The 21,996-nt window shown below is 38.5% G+C and overlaps 1 protein-coding gene and 1 pseudogene across 2 annotated transcripts in view; both read left to right on the forward strand.

Moving 5' to 3' along the window:
• B3GALT1 (beta-1,3-galactosyltransferase 1) overlaps window positions 1-21,996 on the forward strand; it is a 747,684-nt gene that overhangs the window by 464,285 nt on the left and 261,403 nt on the right. The window contains exon 6 of one of the 2 annotated variants that reach the window (XM_069079721.1): window positions 18,623-18,794. The gene's annotated coding sequence lies outside the window, so the exon portion shown is untranslated. The remainder of the gene's footprint in view (window positions 1-18,622; window positions 18,795-21,996) is intronic. The other variant, XM_069079720.1, reaches the window with a different exon arrangement.
• Window positions 17,432-17,531, forward strand: LOC138155601 (U6 spliceosomal RNA; annotated as a pseudogene).

Genomic DNA, 21,996 nt, shown 5'->3' on the forward strand with positions numbered 1-21,996 from the left:
ACACATTCATTCCACAAACATCCCAAATCCATTTGAACCACTAGCAGTTACACAAAAGGAAAAACAGTTTCACCAGCAACAACACAATCTAAGGATCCAAATGTTTAGTCCATTTGCTCAGTCAGACCTGGCTAAGTGTTGGACACCCACATTCTTTGTGCTCCCTTAAAAGTGCAAGAAATAAATCTAGTGGAGTGTTTTATACCTGGACTTATACTCTGCCTAGCAAGTTACAAAGAGATTTTTTTTCCAAGTCTATTTGTGGTCTCATATCTCAAATAATGTGCCTAATGAGATATGGTAAATCCCTTTCAAGCAGTTGGCAAAAGTTATTAAACATACAAGCTTTTGAAATTGACATTGGGTCAGGCAGCAGGATTAACACCCCAGCTATTTACCTCTGACAGCCCAGTTTTAAATGTGTAACTTAGGCCACAAGTGCTGATTAGTTTGAGATTCTAAAAGAGATTGGTACATATGAAAAAAAATTAAATTAAATTCAAAACAGCAAGCATAATATACTCAGCCCAGGGATATGACAATTTAAGAATAAAGTCGACAGATAAAGTAGCAGAAAAATCCAATGCATTTGGCATAACCCGTGTCAGGTCATTAGTTCCTAACTTACAAGCTGGTGGAAAGGGCCCAATCTTTAATAATAATTTAAAGCTTGCAAAGCAACACATTGTGACACCCTGATATAGAAACTGGAAAATAGAAGGAAAGAAAATACTACCCCCAAGCACTGAAAATTCAGAAAGAATATTTTGGGAGCTGAATGTTTTATTTTGGGAAAGGAAAATAGGAATAAATTTGAATTATTTTTATTGACAGTTGGTAAATCATCATATTCATTTCTATTTAGCTGTATGGTACAGATGGATAGGCGAACATCTTCCAGACTCATTTCTTGAGCATATATAGGTGTGAATTAGCCCTTGAAAATTATATGAATTTTGCCCTATTTGCTTTGTGAAGTGCCTCAGGATTGATTGGATATTATCTACCATTTGTGAAGATTTAACTTGTCCATCTATGATTTCATCATTTCAGCAAAGACTTACACAAAACTCAGAAAAATAGAGAGAAATAGAAAAGTGGATATATGTTTGTGTTCAGACCTACTTACTTGCCTGCATATTTAGAATGGCAGTAGCTAAATTATAATCACCCAACTAATAAGCAGCTCCTTATAGCTATATTCAGTAGAGGGAAAACCAGAGCTTCAACACTATCCACCCTCTCCTGCCCTGCTTCTCTCTCAGATTTGCCTGGCCTGTTCACTAATGCTCATCACACACTCCCTGCTGACCAGCAGACGTAGTCTAATTTGATCAATAGTCTGATTCCATTATCACCGTGACTAATGCTAACAGGCCCCAACTCAACCCAGTTGTTGGCAACAGTTCCCTTTATCCAGAGCGTCCTAGATTTCAGAATGCAGTACACAGTACAACCAACCAATATATTCTTCCACACTTGTTTCTCATAGAACTTCATTCTCACCATTAGGCTGACAGTAACGCCAACCTCTCTCCCCTACCTATCTTTGCCCCCATACCAACACATGTCCCTTAATGGGGAGAAAGAGGCAGACAGTGACCACTCTGGTCTGGTGCTGGTCCACTGCCTTCTCCCCCGACAATAGCTAGTGTTTCTAAAGGCTTTTAAGTTTACAAAGCATTTCACTCATGTTATTTCATTTGGCAGTTATCAGTTCAAGTTAAAACTATAAACATTTGTTAAAAGCCTAATTTGTGTAAGGAACCTGGGATGCAAAGCAAAAAACAACAACCACAAAAAAACAGCTCCTGGCCTCAAAGAGCTCACATGGTTCTTAAGTGATAAAATGCAGATGCAGAAGTTGTAAATACACAAAAATTTGAGGACAAAGGGAACATTAACAATTAGAGGGGTCATAAAAGACAGAAAGTGGCAACTAAGTGCAGGCTGGAAAGAATCTACTGGTCATGAGAAGTGGAGGTGAGGAGGGAGTACATTCCAGGAACGGGGGACAGTAGGGAAAGTAGTGGGTAGAATGCTGTAGCAGCAAGCACCACAGTGTCCCCAGGGTGGCTGCCAAGATCTGCTTTTGTAAAGGAAAGCAACTCAAAATGGGTTAACGATCTTGCTTTAATCAAACACATGTGTTACCTAATTCAGGGGGAAAAGGTCAGCACCCCGAACTTCAGAGAATACAGAAGTTACAAGCAGACAACAAATACAGAGAAACATTTCAAGCAGACAGGCCTCCAACTGTCTTGACCATTACATCCATACCTAGTCAGTTACCAGAGAGGGAGCTCAACAGCTGCCCAGAGTCTCATCCAGTCAAATCACACAACACTTCTCAAAGTGAGCCCCCAAACAAAGCCTCCCATTAGGGCTTATATAGCCTTCTCCCGACTCAGAGGATGTCACAACCCTCTTGACCCACTGCCCAATCACAAAGTGTCTCCTGAAAAACAAGCCTCCTGACACAGGCTCCAGGTGCACTTAAGCCCATCAAAGGGCCTAGGGGCAGGGAAGATCTTGAATTCATATTCCCATAACAGATGTGAAGGTCCGAGGGCCTCTCTTCAGTAGGCCATTTTGGAGGTAATAATATAAAAGAAACTGGAAAAGTAGGTGCTTACTCTTCTTCCTGTCCCAGAATGTTGGGGAGTATAAGAGAATGAGACTCAGTAATGGAAAGAGTGATCAGGGGGGCATTGTTTTCCAGAGGGAGCCAAATACTTTTAAGCAAGGAAAATTAGGGGGGAAATATGCTATGAAGAAATGTAGAATGACGAGAAGTTTGTTAATAATAGAATAAAAGTTCTAAAGGGCATAGCATAAGATTGGGACAGAGGAGGATATGGACTCTGAAAAGGAAAAGGAATGAGCTTACGGTGAAAGGTAACAGAAAAAGAGCTAAACTTTACTTCAATACATGATCCCTGAATCATAAGGATAAAGACAATGGGGGGGGGCAATCATAGGGTTCATAGGGTGAGTGAAGAATCATTTGATTGGACCCACCTTCCTCGAAGACCCTCTGATTGCTTTAAGATGGTATTAATGAGGAGGTGAAGGCATCGGCTTCTATAGTTAGTCACTCCAAAAACCAGAGGTAGACTGATGGTGGCAGAGTTTTATCCTGTTCTAAGGATCCATGTTTCCTGTATAATATTCTGCACCTTATTCAAAGTTGTAAACTTTTGTGTGTCATATAGATATGAGTTGTTATTTTTATTGTTATAATTGTTATGCTATTATTATGAAAACTTTCCTTTCTGTTCTGAGCTCTTTAGACTGGGTTGTGTCAAGATAGATAAATTTTCAACTATTTGAACTGAGTGGAGACATGAATTGAAAAGTTTGGTTCACCTCCATGTGAAAGCCACCTTAAATAGCAACTCTTCATAAGGGAGGAAAGATGACAATCAGTTCTGTCATACTACCAGAACTTATCTGGTCTCTAATACTTTTTTCTTCTCCCCAAGCATCCTTGGAAATGAACTTCTACTGCTATGATAGAGTCATGGAGAGATATCTACCACTTTAATCTCATTCAAGGGGAATGGCATTGCCCTGATCTCCCATTGAAGTGTTGTCTATACCTTGGGATAGACAAGTAGCACAGATTCAAGGTCAGATGATCAAGATGGCATACCAGAAACAAAGATATCACCCTGTCTAGTGTGACCAACTCTGAGAACCCTGTAATTTCAAGCTGATTCCCAACTGCATGGACTAAAGGCTATTTTGTCTGTCTATAAGCATCCCTACTACTCTTAGACATGAGCTTAAACCTTCTTTTGATCTTCCAGGCTGGATAAACCTGTCCACTTAAATGGTCAAATTCAGAAAAGAGAAACATCTTACCAAACAGTCCTCAAGCACCTCACTTCACCCTTGACCTTCATTGGGAAAGGAAATCTCCTTACCAGAGCTCTTGTCCCTATCCTTATAAAGTTCAAATAATTTGGATTTTTTAAAATTCTCTTGCAGAAACTAATCATGGACAAAAAGAATGCAAATATGTACAACTAAAATTCAGAATAGTGTTTGGTTTGAATCCAGTAAGTGGATTCAGTAAGTAGATAAATGCCAAGTTTTTACTCAATATAGCAAAGACCTCAACAATTCAGCAATTGGCTTGCTGTGACCATAACAGAGAACTATGTATTTTCTACACCATCTAGGATTGGTGAATTTCAGAAAGGCTGTTTTTAATGTAATGAATTAGAAACTTTATTTTTTCATTTATCAAGCACTGATTTTTTTCTTTCCTTTCACACCCCTACCACTTGAAAAAAAAAACAAAGAAAACCCTTGTAAATAGTCAAGCAAAACAAATTCACATACTGCCCATGTCCTTAAATGTGTGTTACATAATGTGTACTAGTCCATCTATCAAGAAGTAGACAGTATTTCATCATGAGTCATCTGGAATGATGATTGATTATTACATTGATATTTAGAAACTTTCAGAATATATTTATTGTAATTGTATAAGAAAGCAAGTCAAACCTAAACTAAAAAAAATAAGAGCTTTGCCCACAAAATATAAATACGTTCTTTACCTGCTTCATGTCTTGTTCACTTGTCTCCAGGGACAAAAGTTTTTCATGATTTTCTCCAAAGTTTCTTAATGTTTTTAGTCGGTTAAATTATGTAAAATTATCTTTCAGATTTGTACTTAAGGTCTGTAAAATGGGGGTTCATCTAAAAATAAATCAGTAGTTAAGTATGAATTTTCATTAAAAATTAATTGTGACTGATTGAATTTGTGTGCATGGTTTTGCAAAGGTATTTATCCACATTTGTGCATTAAATCTGTTCCTGAAAACTTCTTTCACAAAAGCATTTCAAATGCATTAAGGCAATATACAAGATGCAGGATTCTTATGGTGAATCCTTTTGCAGAATGAATAATTAATCTCTAATTTGCTTTTATAAATGCAGATTTTCATTTATATGTATAACAGCAAAAACCTCCCTCACAAACAGACCCCTGCCCCGCCAGAAACCATGTCAGGTCCAAAGCATTCTGTGGGTCAACAACTGCTCAAAACTATGCCTTACTGGTCCCTACTGGATGCTTTTACTTTCATCAGTCAAAGGTCATTGGTTTATAATCAAGGATATTTAATCAAATAGCCTGACAAAGTGAAAAGAAAAGATATTTCCATGGATACTTCCATGAATAGGATACTTTTTTCCAGAGATGGACATTTACAGGAAATGTATGTGATTGGGAACATTATGGGGGACATATGTCAGGAGCGTTATGGGGGAAATGGTCACGACACACAGGAGGCCTAAGAAAATCACCCCTTTGATGCTGCATAACTGCTAGGGTTTTCTGGTGATGTCTCTGTGCTAATATGTGCTTCTTCCCACTGCTCTTTGCTGAAGTGTTTCACCTCGTTGCTGGGCTGTTTTCTACTGTTATTTACTAGATTTCTGCTACTTAGTTTTGGGGGATTTTTGGTATTTTTTTCAAGGTCCTTTGGCTTCTTCAAGGCCATCTGCTGCCCTCTGCTACCACCTGATAGGGTGCAATAACTAGACAGCTTCTCCCAAGTAGGGACAGTGGCAACTCTTTTCATGAAAAGCCATGGGCCATACCTGTTAGGAAGTCAAGATAGTGAAGAGAATGCCTCAGGCTAAGGTTAAGTCTGTTATGTAGGCCACCTTTTTCCTGGTGTATACTTGATGCCCTTTTCTCTATACAACTCTGATTTAGGACTAGAAATATCTCTTAATTCCTATTAAATCCTTTTTTCTGAGTCATTATTATCTTTAGTCTTTAAAAAGGCCACGAATTTTTGTGACAAATGGTGCTATTAGTTTCTTCTTTCTTCCAATGTCCTTGACTATCATGCAGAAGTAGGTAGGTAAGAAAACAAAAGGCTAAGTGAATCAGCTAGAAAGAACTGTGAACAGCTATCTTTGGTTCATATTCTTGCTTTTATTATGACTTTTATGTTAACTTTCAGCTAAAAGAAATCTCACTGTTCTCCCGCTGCACTGTTTCTTTAAAGTAGCTCTCACAGCTACATTGCCATTGATTGTACTTAATTTTGATCAAGGCAAATAATGTTAGAGAAGAAAAAATACTAGGATTTATAAGAATTTAACTACAATCTTCATTTTTCATTTTTTCTTTATGATCCTTACAGAAATCTGAATGTCACTCATCTCTTGTCCTCATGCTTTTTGAGCATCTATTGAACATTCAGGAGGTGTTTTAAACAAGTACTTTCAGATTGATGGTTTGGGATTTTAGAGCCAATTTATGTTATCATTAAGGAATATATTCTAGATTTGGAAAATTTATGGTCATTATGATGTCTATAATTTAAAAAAAAACTTTCCATCAAGGTTAATGGACAAGACACACATCTTCTCCTCCATTACCCCTTTAAGATTCCTGTTTGTGTCATAATCTGACTAATTACAACTATTGCTATTAAAGCTACAATCAGAGTAACAGAAATGCTCGGTAGTTAGAGAAGGTTGGGAAGAAAATGGGGGCAAAAACAGGGTGTCATTCACAAACCTAAGCAGTCTACAATTTAACACCCAGCCTTATTTTACATTAATCCTCTTCCTGTATTCTACCTTCAAATGAAACTACACTCCAGCTTTTCCCTGAACTTGGCATTCCAACTCATCTCCATATATTTGTGCAAGCCATTCCTCTTGTCTGGAATGTATTCCCTTCACCTCTCCATTTCTCTACCTTATAGAGTCTTTATCCTTCAAGGCACAGATGAAGTACTCCCTCCTCTATGAAGCCTTTTCTAATTCCCATCCCTACCTCCCAGCTACTAGTCCCTTCTCCTGCCAAAATGACCTTTTAAAACTTACTTCTCTGTGAATACTCTTTCAAGAACTGGTTTTTAAAATTTTTTTTCTTTGAATTCTCAGGGCCTTGCACATAATAGGCACTTAATAACTGTGTTTAATTGAAATGAAGGAAACAAAGGTGATGGTTTTGATCATTCCAATTAATTTATTCTGAGCATTTGTTTGATTTATTTGAGTCTATTGTTAAACATGCAGCTCCATCTTAAAACATAGCCATTTAAAAACTTTTGTTATTGCCCATATTCTCTTTGGCCTGACAGGATATTAACTACTGATCTCTAAAAAACTGAGAATTTGGCTGTTATTTCTGGTGCTCACTCCTCTCTCCTTACTATATGTACTCTGTGTCTAGCAGATCCACAATATATTCACAAAGGGACATAATTCATCAATGGTAGTGAAAATCAAATTGTCTTAATATTGTGATTCAGTCATTTCAGCCCTATCCAACTCTTCATGACCCCATTTCTGGTTTTCTTGACAAAGATAATAGAGTAATTTGTCATTTCCTTCTCTACCTCATTTTACAGATGAAAAACTGAGGCATACAGGGTTAAGTGACTTGCTTAGGGTCACATGGCTAGTAAGTGTCAGAGGCCAAATTTGAACTCAGAAAGATGAGTGTTCCTAACTCTAGACCTGGCATTCTATCCCCTGTACCACCTAGATACCTTAAATTGTCTTAATATAGTTACAAAATGTATTAAATGTCAATTAGAAATAAACACAAATTCTTTGTTTCCAGTCTCTTTTTTCATACATATACTGTGATAGTTGTTGTTCATCTTTTATTTTTTTTTATTTTTTTTAAAGCAATTGGGGTTAAGTAACTTGCTCAAGGTTACATGGCCAGTTATTTCTGGGTGTGGTGCTAAGTATCTGAGCCCGGATTCAATCCGAGGTCATTCTGACTCTGGGGGCTGGTGCTCTTACTCACTGCACCACCTGGCCGCCCCCAAGCAATTGGGGTTAAGTAACTTGCTTAAGGTTACACGGCCAGGTGTTTCTGGGTGGGTGCTAAGTGTCTGAGCCCGGATTCGATCCCAGGTCATCCCGACTCTGGGGCCGGTGCTCTTACTCACTGTGCTACGTGCCTCCCTTCATCTTTTATTTTCAAAGAGGCCCAATAACATCATGGGTGATGTCTTGACTTGTGCATGAATTGGATTTAAATGAGAAAGTTGTACTAAGTCATTAGCCTCACTTTCTCTTCTAGAGTCCTCAAAGCCAGTGGCAAAGCAAAAGTCAAGACAACTGACAATGATCCAAGATGTAATGGATGACCAAAAATCACCATATCATACCCCCTTCTAAAAACCTTATATAGAGGATGAAACTCATACTCCTTGCTTTGACAATTCAAGGAAATTTGACAATTCCATTGGAAAGGAGGTCCTAGTATATTGTGCTTTCACAGATTTGTCTCCTGCTACTCAGGACTCCAAACTTACTGCAGCCAATCTAGTCTCCTTATTCTTGGAACATACCTTGTTTTTTTTCCTAGCTCGTCTTAAAACTTACTTGGAATGCCCTCTTTTTACTGCTTCTATAATCAAAATTCCATTTCTAAGGCTCAAACCTAATCCTACCTCTTCGATGGAGCTTATAGCACTTATTTTCTGTACTACTCATCTGAGAATGATAGACTGTCATAGAAATCCTCTGGTACTATTTTCTTGTACTGTTTAGCCCTTCACATGAGAAGTAATGTTGTATAGTAGACACTCAAAACTACACACTATGAAAATCAGTTGAAGAAGAAAGGAAGAAATCAAAGTCAGAGAAGAGAATGCTGGAGGGCATGTTATAGGCTATCCTGGCAGGTTACAGGTTTCCCTCTCACTGAAGGTCTTCAAGCATAGATTAGATGACCATATGTTGAAGATGATGTACCTGTTTAGTATAATCAATCAATCAATCAACACATTTTTCTTAGTTACCTATTGTGTTCCAGACACTGTTCTAGAAACTGGAATTATGATAAAAATAAAATAGACCCTTCTCTCAGAGAACTTATTCTATCAGAGGAGACACCATGTATATATACAAATGACTTCAAAATAAGTATGAAGTCAATTTTTTTGAGGGGGAGATACTAGTATGTAGAAAAGGAGACTCAGAAAAAGACCCTGTATAACAAATATTGTTTGAGCTGGGCTCAGAGGAAAACCAGGGGAAAGTAAGAGTAAAAAGTGAGTAATGGAGGATAGTTTGTGTGGTCATGGAGATTGGAAATGGAATGTTGCATGTTAGGAGCAGCAAGTAGAACAGGTTGACTGGACCACAGTGTATATAAAAAGAAACAATCTTAAAATAATGCTAAAAAGGCAGGTTGAATCCAGATTGTGAAGAGTCTTAAATGCCAGAGGCATTTGTATTTGATGCTAAGGCAATAGAGACCAAGGCTGAACTGAACCAGGTATCCCAAAAGTCTTAGTGCAGTTTTAAACTATTAAAGATTTCAGGAAATCTATGAACTTGAATGCAGAAAAAACAGAATCTTTATTTTGACTAATCTGAAATGAAATTTAGCATTTTGTCTATTATTTTAAAACATTCTAAGAACAAGGACTAGAGGCTTCACCGGATTCCCAAAGAGGTCCATGAGACACACATAAAAAAAAAAGGTTAAGAATCAGTGAACAAGAGATGATCTCCCTTGGAATTAGGTTGAGGGAAATGGGAAGGGATGTAATCAGATAGTTGTAAACTAGATCTATTAAAATTTAAAATTGCACCAAGAATGTAGGGACATTGTGTATAAGCTCTAAGTTGCTTTCCAAACCAAGATTTTATAACTTTATTTTTCCTCATGATGAATACCACCCATGACTAATCTGTTGAAAAAGTGTGGGCTAAATCTGAAAGACTTCCTGATACTAAACAAAGGGCAATAATGTGTCAGCTACCTATTCCCCAAAGTGAAAAGTTGTGGACAAAGTAATTTCTATATTTTAAAAAAAGTAAGAAATAGACCAAATGAAGTAAAAAGACTATAATTAAAAGAAAATAATATGAAGAAATTCTATCAAAGTAATCCTCACCAAATTTTTTTAAAAAGCAAAGGCCATACTTACTAATCCCATGCTTCATCTACTCTCATACCAACCCTGCCTTAGTCTTCTTGATCAGAGCATTGGATACAAAGTCAAAACTAACCACATGCTAGTTTGGGTTTCACGCAATCACTAAAGCACCTCACTGACCATCTGAGAAGCCATCAAAGTAAGCAATGATGCAAACATGCCTGACTCTGTGTGACCCCATTTGAGATTTTCTTGGCAAAGATCCTGGAGTGGTTTCCTTCTCCAGCTCATTTTACAAATGAGGAAACTGAGACAATCAGGGTTGAGATACTTGTCCAGAGTCACACAGCTAGTAAGTGTCTGAGGGCAGATTTGAACTCCCTAAAATTAGTCTTCCTGACTTTAGCCACAGAGCTCTATCAACAGTGCCACCTAGCTGCCCAATGACTCAATAACCACCACTAAACCCAGCCAGAATGAACCATGGACTCCTCAAAGAGTAGTGTCTACTGAGTTAGAAAAACCATTGAAGCTATTCTGTCCTTCAACTGTCCTACCAAAAGGGGCACTGGTGGAAGCAGATATGTTTGTGGAAGATATGGGGATGGCTACAAATGTAAATTGCATAAGATATTCCCACCACACTAAGGTTCTCAAGGTTACCATGTGTAATCATGCTAATTGCCTCCTCTCCACCCCAAGCTTTCCATCATCTTCATCAATGTGCCTGGATGTCAGGGAAAGGGGATCTAATTTCTTTTATAAATTTATGTACCTGTCAGGTGTTAAGCTCACCCTGGGCCAGGAGTTGTTAACCTGGAACTTCAAAAGGATCTATGGACAGATTTCAGGGAATCTGTGAACTTAGATGAGGACAAAATTATATCTTTATTTTCAATAACCACTAAATGAAAATTTTCATTTCCTTTCATTTTAAGAACATTATTATTATAGAGTTCACCAGACTCCAAAATGAATCTATGGTACAAAAGATTAAGAAACACTGAACTAGACAATCTTCACTTGGAATGAATATGAGGGAAGGAGGAGGAAGGCAAGAAACTTGGATAGTATAATCAGAAAGTCAGCTAGAGACTAGATCTGGAACACAGCCCCATTCACTCAACCAGCAGTAATTAAGTGTGTACTATAAGCAAAAAACTAAGATGTTATGCATGCAAACACATCAACAAAATGTTTTTAAGCTCCTTCAAGGAGCTTACATTCTCTAGATTATTACTCAGGTCTTTCTCTTAATGGATACGCTTTGTCTGGGATGGGAAAGAGCATAAGTATATGCACCAAGACTGAAAAAGACAACAAGGAGCCCCAAACACTGGCCATAATTAAGACACAAGGGAAATGCTATAGATGTATCCACATAGGTCCTTTCAGCCCATAGGTTGGCATGTACCTATCTTCCTCCATTCATTCTGCAAACTTGACTTGACATCATGTATGCATGATTTGTTCACTGATATACCAAGTCCCTGCCCTCTGAGTGCTCCCTATAAGTACCCTGGAAAAATGTCACTATAATCAGTTTCTCACTCAGCCCAACTGGAATACTGTGCAAGACACTGCTTCTACTTTCGTCTACCCCCATTCCCCCATTGCCCCTCATTCTCCCCACTTTTCTCATGGCCTTCTCACTGCTCACAATGATCTCCCCATTATTCCTTCCTGGGTTCCAGTAGAATGTGGTTGCATAGGTGTTGGAGCAGGAGGGAGTGCAAGAGACAATGAGCTTGAGTCTACTGCATTCTTGGCTGTTCTGTCCCATGGGTCAGGACTTTAAGTCAAGCCAATCATGAGAAATCTAATGCCAACCCTATTTAAGCCAACCAAATGAGGATAGTTTCTAGAACTAGAAACTGACTCTCAGTAGAATGTTAGAGGAGTCTCCCAGCTAAAAAAGGAATGAAGTAAACATGAGGCCAAAATATAGGGACTTGAATGCTAACCCAATCTGAATAAAACCTGACTCCTAATTGGAAATGCAAGCAGCCTCTGAGACCAAACCAAAAAGGAACCCTAAGAGAGAGAAGAAATCACTGGTGAATAAAATGAATTAGTAGCACAATCGTGATTTCCTTTTTGAGTGGCCCAGTAGGAAGCACTTAAGTATTCTTGCGGCCCACACCCATAGTTCCTTTAATCTCACAAATGTATTTGGACAATTTTTCTCCCAGTATTAGAAAACTTTTTTCAATTCTCCTGTACGTGTATTTTTCTCAAAATTCTAGGGCACCCGAAGCTAAAGCACTATGATAGGAAGAGAGAAGAATGTGCTTTTGTGTGCTCTGCCTCAAGCATGTAATTGGAAAGAAGAAAACCATCAGAAAAGAGAAGAAAGATAAGGCATTCAGGCATTGAGTTGCCTTTTTTTAAGTGATGACTTACACTGGATAACTGAAGGATTGTTCCATTGTAGAAAGAGAAACAGAAGCTGTAAGGCTAGAATAGATAGTCTGCAGCATACTTGAGTAGGGTCCCTTCGTAGTCAATTTTGATGCCTCTTTATATTTCCCAGTATTTATGCTTTGGAGAAAGGTGAATTTCTATCAGTATTTGACCATTAGTAGTAAATAACTAAAGAATAAATAACTCCTAAAGTGTAAAGGAAGGGAAGACCCATGAACCATGAATTGTGTTTCTACAAAGCCTTCTGTTGGATGGCAGATTTGTTTGAGAAAGCCCTCCTTGTCTTGGCTGGGGCTATTAGTATATAACAGCATTTTAGCTGAACTTACTTCTCTATTATGAAATGAAAAACTCATATATTTTAGACATATTTCTTATATTCAAAAACATTCATTTATCAAGGGTTAAAATCAAAATACAGTCTTATATAAGACAAAAATTAGTATTGAGAATAAAAAAGAATCATGAAAATCATTAATGAATTTTAAACTGGTTTTCCTTAATTTTATCCTTATTTTATATGTTGCTCTTGTTCAATTATTTCAGCCTTGTCCAAATCTTTGTGATCCCATTTGAGGTTTTCCTGGCAAAGATACTGGAGTGATTTGTCATTTCCTTCTCCAGCTCATTTTACCGATGAGGAAATTGAGGCAAACAAGATTAAGTGACTTGTCAAAAGTCATACAACTAGTAAGTGCATGAGGCCAGATTTGAACTCAGGAAGATGAGTCTTCCTGACTTAAGACTTGGCTCTATCCACTGTACCACCTGGCTGTCCCTAGGTATTTCCATGTTGTCTTCTCCATTACAAAGCTTGCTCTGGCAGAGATGATTTTTTTGTTGCATTTATTTGTATCCTCAGTGCCTAGGACAGTGTCTGGAACATAATAAGTACTTAATAAATGCTTGTTGACCTCATCACCATGGACATTAGTTAGTATACGCATTTTAGCTATTTGAGTATCTTTATCAACAAGATATTTTTTCCTAGAGAATAATAGAAAATTTTGATTTATGTTTTTGTTGAACACTCGAGACATCATCAAATTAATGATTAAAATATTTAACTATTCCACTTTAAATTTCAAATTAGTAACATTTATAATTGCCTTTCAAACCCATTAATGATAAAGATGTTTGCCATTTAATGTCCACTACAATTAATGCAGAAGATTCAATAAGCTTATAGAAAAGTGGAATAGCAAAGAACTTATTCTGTTAATATTCTAAAGAATTACTTCCATTGGTTAGTGAATTGAATGGCATTTTTGTGTATTTCAGGTGAATGCATAAGTATGTTTATTAACCTGTCTACTATTGAGAGAGTCAAGTAAAAACTTACTAATTCTGTCTCAACAATGTTATGAGTCTCTCCCCTACCATTCTTTGTAACATGTTGGACAAAAGAAGTTGTTAGGCAGTTGGTGTGTTTATAAAACTTAAGGGTGAATTAATCTCACCATTTTTGTGTACTATTAACATTTCTGTGTTTAGGCATTTATATACACAAACATTAAATTACCAAGAACAGGGATTTCTTTTTCCTTTTTCTTTGTTTTTAAGATCCTTGCACAGTACCTAGTGAAACAGAAAATATTTAATAAATGTATGCTGATTGATTCATTAATTGAAGAGGAGACTGAAAAGATAAAAAAAATATGAGTGTTAAGCACAGACCTTTAGAAATATCTGATTGATGGTGGCACAGAGGAAATAAAGTAGAAGTGATTAGAGGGACAGAAGGGAAACTGAGTCTTGGTGCCTTTGAAGTCAAGGACAGAGATTGCATCCTGCACGAGGAGGTGGTGAATAATGTTAGAAACCATAGGGATGAGGATGAGGATAACAACTCAAGCAGCTATTGAATTTTCCACTTAGTTTAGGGAGGGAAATTTGCCATTTGTCACTGTTGAATTTAGAGACCAATTTTGGTAAAAATTATAGGTATGGACGTTATATTGAAAGACACAGAGGAGAGGGTTGGTGCTGAGAATGAAGACACTGGACATAGGCAATGATTTCAAGAAGTATAGCAGTACAAGGAGGAAAGAGGTGGTTCATTAGTTAAATGTACTAAAAGGATCAAGGGAATTCTTTTTAAGAAAGAGGAGATCTAAGAATATTCATAGACAAATCTGCAGAAGTGAACAGTTTTGGAGAGATTGAGGATGCTTGAGAGAGAGAAAGAGAGGTGGCAACTACTGCAACAAAGTCCTGGATGAAGCAAGAAAAAGACACAAATTCAGCCCTCCCTGGAAGCCCAGGCTACCTTACCTAGAATCAGGTAAGAGTATGGAAAATCCAAACAGTCTTCAAATGCTATTCAATTCTAGGTCCCTGAAAGAACTATGTCCAGATCAGTGGGATGACAAGAGCATATACTAGGACTGATTCTCAATGCTGCTACTCTTTTTTTCACTGATTTGTTCCAGGAAAGGGCTTCACAGACACCAGATTAAGAACCTCAGACAGAGTGAGTGGAGTATCCCCAGGGATCTGTCCTTGGTCCTGCTGTTCAACAATTTTTTTAATAGCAATATTCAAATAGAAGCGCAGAGACAATTTGGCAAATTTGCAGATGACAGGAGGTTGGAAAGAGAGCTAATAAAATGGATTTTGAACCATAATTTCAAAAGCTCTCAACAGGCTAAAGTCATGTACTGATCTCAATAAGATGAAATGTAATAAGCATAAATATACAATTCTACACTTGAATAAATGAATGAATGAAAATTCATTAAGCACCTACTATGTCCCAAGCACTGTGCTAAGTGCTGAGGATAAAAATACTAGAAATGAGGGAGTCCATGCACTCCAGGAATTTATAATAGGGCAATACAACATCTATGCAGATTTTTCCAAAAGGTTTGCGCTTGACACTCTTCTTTTTTGTCTCTACATGTGTCCTTTTAATGAATCAATCAATCACCATGCCATTATGGACTATGTTGGAAAGTATAGTGTTCAGAATCAGGAATTTGAAAATTTTGCTGTCCTTTGGCCTGATCAGGCCATATCTGGAGTTCTGTGTTTGATTTGGAGTCCCAAAATTTAGAAACAGCATTGGCATAGATACTAAGGTATATCCAGAATAGAGAAAGGATTAGAGATATTCATCCTGGAGAAAGGAAGATTGAGCAGGGGAGTGGGGAGGGGGAGAGGGGTGATTATTATATTAAAGTGTTTACAGTCTATATTATGGAAGGAGGATTCACCGGGTGGAAATTAAAGAGAAGCAAACCTGAGTTTGATGTAAAGAAAAATTTCCAAACAATTAGAGCTGTCCAAAAGTAGGTTCCCTACCACTAGAACTTTTCGGGTAGATGAAAGATGGGCATTTTCCAGTGCTATTATAGAGGAGATTCTTGTCAAATATAGATGGGACTAGATGCCCTCTTGGGTCCCTTCCAACTCTGAAATGCTGTGATTCTGGAAAGCCAAGAGATGATTATCTGTGCCATGCTTCCTCAGCAGAACTAGACTAATAGAGGGTGTGCAGGGTTGATTCTCCCCAGATTTAGAAATAGAATTTAGAATCTTTGTGTTTGGAAGTATGCCACTCCAAAGATTTTACTTGTGCATGTGCTATCCTTGATTGAGGGAGCAGGGGCTCTGGTCCTGGTCCTCTAGGTCCCCAGGCTTCTGGCTGGGAAGGGTTACTGAAGAGATAACCTGGCCTTCTTGAGGTTTCCTACCCCGGGAGAGGGAATTGCTTGCTCTGGATGGTAGAAGCAGCACCAATCTAAGTGCTCAGAAGGTAAATTTTATTTTTCTTAACAGAAAACAAGTCCAACAACTAGAGCTGTCCAACTATAGGCTAACTTCAATGAGCTCCCCATAACAAGAGCTCTTTATTCAATTCATTCATTCAATAAACATGAAGCATTTACTATGCTCCAGGCACTGTGCAAAGTACCAGGTGATACAAAAAGAAGCAAAAGATGGTCCTTGTCCTCAGGGAACTTTCAATTAAATGGGGGAGACAACATGTAAACAAATATATACAGTATAAGCAAGCTATATGCAAGAAAAATAGAAAATATTTAACAGAAGAAAGGCACTGGTAAAAGGAACTGGAGGAGGGGTGGCCAGGTAGCACAGCGAGTAAGAGCACCGGCTCCAGTGTTGAGATAGACCTGGAGATCGAATCCCGGGCTCAGACACTTAGCACCCACCCAGAAACACCTGGCCGTGTAACCTTGAGCAAGTTACTTAACCCAATTGCTTTAAAAAAAAAAAAGGAACTGGAGGAGGCTTTCTATAGAAGGTGAAATTTTAATTGGATCTTAAAGGAAACCAGGGAGATCAATAGTCCAAGCAGAAGAGGGAGAGCACTCCAGGCATGGGGGACAACCAGAGAAAATGCCCAGAACTGAGAAATATGTCTTTCTCATGGAACACCCAGGAGGCCAGTGTCACTGTATCAAAGATTATGTATCAGAAATAAGGTCAAAGAAGACTAGAAATGTGGGGGGGGGGGGGCTAAGTAACAAACATTTTTGAATGTCAAGCAAAGCATTTTATATTTGTTGGAGGCAATAAAATGACAATGGAGTTTATTGAGTGGGGGACAGGGGAGGAGAAAGGCTTCCATGATCTGACCTGTATTTTAGGAAAATCATTTTACTGACATTTTAGTGAGGAGAGATTGGAGTGGGGAGAGACAAGACAGGCAGACAAACAAAGGTGCTGATGTTGGCTTTTTACAGTGGTAGGAGGGTATACTAAACAAACTCTACAGCACCTTCCAACTCCACAGTTTATTATTTTAAGTTGCCTAGTAGTTAGTAGACAAAAATTTCTAAGTAAATATAAATCCTTTTACAGGACAGATAGAGTAAAGGCAACAATTGCAGATTTGGAAATCATCAACATAAGAGTTCAGGACATGAGAAAGAAGCAATTTAAGGGGAGGGAGGTATATGGAGAATAGATCATAGAGCAATGCCTGACTCTTGGGAATTGCTCACAGTTAGGGGCAGGAGGGGAGCAATGGGTTGAGGCAAAAAAGGATGATGGAAGTCAGAGAAGTGGAAAGAAAACCAGGATTGAGTAATGCCACAGAATCAAAAGATGTAAAGTAAGGAAAGATGAGCTAAACTGTTCAAATGCCATAATGAGTGCTCTCTTTGGCAGCATGCATACTAAAATTGGAATGATACAGAAAAAATTAGCATGCACAAGGATGACACACAAATGCATGAAATGCCCCATTTTTCCCCCCAAACAAAATCTTTTTTTAAATGTCATAATAAAAATCAAAGTCATTAAAAACTAAAAGGACAGTCATTGGATTGGGTAAAAGAAATTCTTGAAAACATTACAGTACAGTGTCTAAGGAGTGAATGAAGGCTTGGGAAGATGAAGTAGTCTGTATAAAGCACTTGACTTCAGAAATTTATCAAAGAAAGGGAATTTTAAATGGGACAATAGCCATAGTAGGTAGCAAGAAAATATGAAAAGTTTTTAATATTGGGGAGAACTGTATTGTTTGAAGGTAGAGATGGAAGAACAAAGAGAAAATAGAGAATGAGAAGATGATGAGGATATCCATAATGATAGAAACAAGGCTGTCAGATTTGAGTAAGGAATGAATATGGCCATGGAATTATTTCTGAGAAGGAGAGACTGCCCCAAAGAACAAAAGAAAAGATAACAGAATCAATACATAAATAGATGTATTGAGCGGCAAAGGCTTAAAGGTGAGGAAGTTTATCAGTAAAGTAAGGGTTGTAACCATCTGCTAAGTTTTGTACAAGTAAAAGCTTTGAGGGAGAGGGCCCAGGGAAAGAAGAAAGGTTTAGAATGTTGTGCTGGGAAGGATGCTTAATCAAAATAGATTTATCAATGAAATGGATCAATCCATAGACTTATTAAGTACTTACTATGTACTGAGCAGGGCAGGTAGATGACTCAAAGGATAAAGTTCGGGGAACTGGGAGTTAGGAAGATTCATCTTCCTCAGTTCAAATCTAGTCTCACACACTTACTAGCTGTGTGACTTTGGGAAAGTCACTTGACTCTGTTTGCTTCAGTTTCCTCATCTGTAAAATGAGCTAGAGAAGGAAATGTCAAATCACTCCAGTATTTCTGCCAAGAAAACTCAAAATGGGGTCATGAAGAGTCAGACACAACTGAAATGGCTGGACAAAAAGAGATGTACCAGGAACTGTGCTGGGCTCTGGAGACAAAAAGACAAATGTGAAACACTCCTAGGCTCAAGGAGGTTAAATGAATTGTGTCAAGGGAAATAGCATGCATAATTTGGAGTAAATACAAAATATTAAAGTAAATATATGGTAACTTTTCAGAGGGGAGGCTCTAGCAGCCGAAGGGACAAGAAAAGACTTCCAGAAGATAGCATTTTATCTGAGCTTTGAAGGAAACTAGAGATTCCTGACACAGAATAAGGAGTGCTGCCCTGGAGGGAGAGGACCCAAGTTCGAATCCCTTCTCTGATGCCAGCTGCCTTTGTGACTTTGGGTAAGTCACATAAATTCCTTCAACCTCATTTACTTCTCTGTAAAACAAAGAAGATTGGGCTATCACAATGGTCTCTGAGGTCATGTTTAACTTGGGCTCTTTCATGCTATATCATGTATGAGAAAGAGCAAATAGAACAGTTTGGAACATAGAATTCATAAAATTTCATGTATAATAATCCTGGAAAGGTTATCGGTGCAAGATTGTGGAGGACATTAAAAGCCAAGCAGAGAAATTTGTATATTTTTCCTACAGATAGTAGATAGCTAGTGGTAGTTTTTGAGTAGGAGAGTGATATAAAAATGCTTATTCCTTTCCTTTACAATTATTATATCACACCTGCTATGTTCCAGGCACTCTATGTGTGCTTATTTATAAATATTATCACGTTTGATTCTCAAAACAGCTTTTTGATATATTTAATGCTATCCCCCTTTTACAGTTGAGGAAACCAAGGCAAGCAGGTTAAGTGACTTGCTTGGGATCACAAAACTAGCAAGTGGAATAAAAGTAATGAAAAACAAAGGAATAAAGGAATTATTAAGTAGTAGCAAATTTTGGTTTTCTTAGTCACTTCTGAACACTTTTCAACAAATTTTAGTTTTTTTAATCACTTCTGAACCCTTTTCAACATTCCCATTCTGATTCTGATGGCTACAAAATATGAGACATTAACCAAGTCACTTAATGACCCTGGCTTTATAAGAGCTGCAGTTGGGAGGCACCTTTAGCTGGAACCTTCTTCCTTTCCCCCTCTGTCCAGTTCATCCTGGCCTTTTGTGAGACATGTAGTGATATTGATATAATGGTAAAGAATCCCAGCTATGGATGAGGATATGGACATGATGTAACTATGGCCATGGTATTTGTTAGGAGAGTCCATTGAGGGTTTACAAACTTTCCATAGTGGGCTATGGATATCATTGTCACTGACCTCAGAGCACCCCACATATAGAACTTTGTACAGTTATAGCCAAGAGGCTCCCACTGAGCTCTTCAATTTGTCCCAGCACTCCCCCCATAATTTATCTTGCAGTGCTTATCCCACCTTGTTGAGGTGCTATATGGCTGGTGAGAGGGAGTGCATCTCTTCCCAACACAGTCATGTTCAAGGAGCTGACCTGGGCTGTGACTCAGGTCTATGTCATTGACCACCAGATAGTATAGCCAAACTACTCAGCCCACCATCACATTGTGCAAGCTTTTGGGCATGATATCCTGTTGGACAATAAAAAACCAACTGCCAGGCCCTGGGGGTCATCATCTTCAACTTGTCTGAGAACAGAAAGGACTGAGCTCCACTCCTCATCTAGACATTCATGAGGAAATGCTGAGGCAGGATCCTGAAGTACCCGGTACAAGGAACCCTCGTGAGATCCTAGATATTCCATTGGTGTTTGAAACCAAAACCCTGAGATTCATGAATGGTGAATAACACTTATAGTGTTGGTATATTGTGATCTGAAACCCATCTCCCACACCTGAAGCAACCCTCAGGAATGGATTGAGCCAGAAGGAAATGGGGGCATGGACTGTAACCCAACTACCCCTAGCAGTGATATGTTAACTGGCCTGGTACATCTTAGATGTGTCAGCGGAAGGAAAGGTCACTGACTGTTACCAGACCTTCTACCTACACTCCTAGCTAGAGGATTTCCTAAACTTTCTGCCACTGAGGCTTGGCCTATTTACTGACTCTAATGGCCTTGTGTGCCTGTTCTCTCAGTATTTCAGCTCTTCATCACCTTGAACATGAATGTTCTAGGCAAGCAGTCTTAGACCAGAACCCCCACAATAGGCTCCTTGACATTTTGCCAAGAAGAGGACAGTGTTTTATTCTTCCCACAGGCTCTTTCCCTCCCTTTCTCTCAGTCAACCCAACTGGGCCAAAAGGATGTGAAGAGTTGAGACCATTAGCACAATAACAGAGACAATTTTAGGGGCAACGCTCAACTTGAGAATGCCATTTACTAACATAATTTTCCCTAGTATGACACATTGGCATCTTTGTGCCTCTGGTAGCCCCCATCGTTCATGTTTTAGGAGAGTCACTTTGGTAAGAGGGAGACACTCGTCAAAATGATACTCAGGAGCTATGAAAAGGCTTAGAAGAGAAACATATTGTCCAGCGTATCCTCCGTTTCAGCCCAGAAACTGGACTTTGCCAGAAGGCAAAGAGATCTTTGGAGCCATAGAAAGGGAAAATGACTCAGTGAGCACTTTTGGAAAAGCATTCCCTCCCATCCCTGTGTGTCCTTTCCTTTCCCCTGAGGGATAAAGAAAGGGATTGTATGAACCAAAAGCCTCTGCTTCATTCAAAGTGGCTTCTATGTTCTTCTTCGACATTTAGTTCAGATCCTACCTTCTGGAACAGGTTTTCCTTCCTCAGTACTCCTGCTTCTCCTCAGAGATCAGCATGCATTTATTCTGTATGTATCTCATATGTCCGATGAACGTAGCTGTTTTCATGTTGCCTCCTCCTGTGTTAGAGTATGACCTCCCTGAGGGCAGCCACCACGGAAAGTTTTCTTTTCTTCGTATCCCCAGAAATTAGTACAGTGTCTGAGTCATAACAAGTGCTTAATAAATGGTTAACGATTGACTGATTAGTAACTGACAAGAGCCTTTCCAAATAGCAGTTCCCCTAAGAATGTGTAGTGGATATGTGGTTCTTTTCTAGGGGTGCAACAAGTGTTCATGGGTGAAAGCAAATATGCCACTGTCAGTTTCCTTATCTATAAGATGAAGTTAAAAATATTTGCACCACTTACCTCACAGGGTGTTTGGGAGAAACATTAAAGTGTTATAAATACACACATTCTCTTTATTATTAGAACAGTCCCAGAACTCTCACATTTTGAAAGAGGAATGTTTTTCATCCCTTCTCCCCTCCCCCCCCCCAGTTATTCTTGTCCCTATTATTTAATTGCTGATTTTGTTAGCTCTTGATTGCAATTTGGAAGAGCCAGAGAACCGAATCAGAGTTGGAAACCTGAGGTGATTCAAGACAATGGAAAACCCACAATTGGGATAATATTTTTAATTAGAAAAACAGTCAGCTGTCTCTATGGTGTTGGTGGCTTTTTGGTTTTTTGTTTTTGCAATTTTCTTATCGCTGGGTTTTTGCATGTGTTTGTTTTTTTTTGCCTTTGTCAAAAACTGTTCTACAGTATCCCGTGGCTCTAAGTGACAATGTCAAAAC

Source organism: Petaurus breviceps, unplaced genomic scaffold (assembly GCF_028583685.1).
Source record: "Petaurus breviceps papuanus isolate PSGF00001 unplaced genomic scaffold, PetGlider_PUasm1.0 91133, whole genome shotgun sequence".
Taxonomy (NCBI): Eukaryota; Metazoa; Chordata; class Mammalia; order Diprotodontia; family Petauridae; genus Petaurus; species Petaurus breviceps.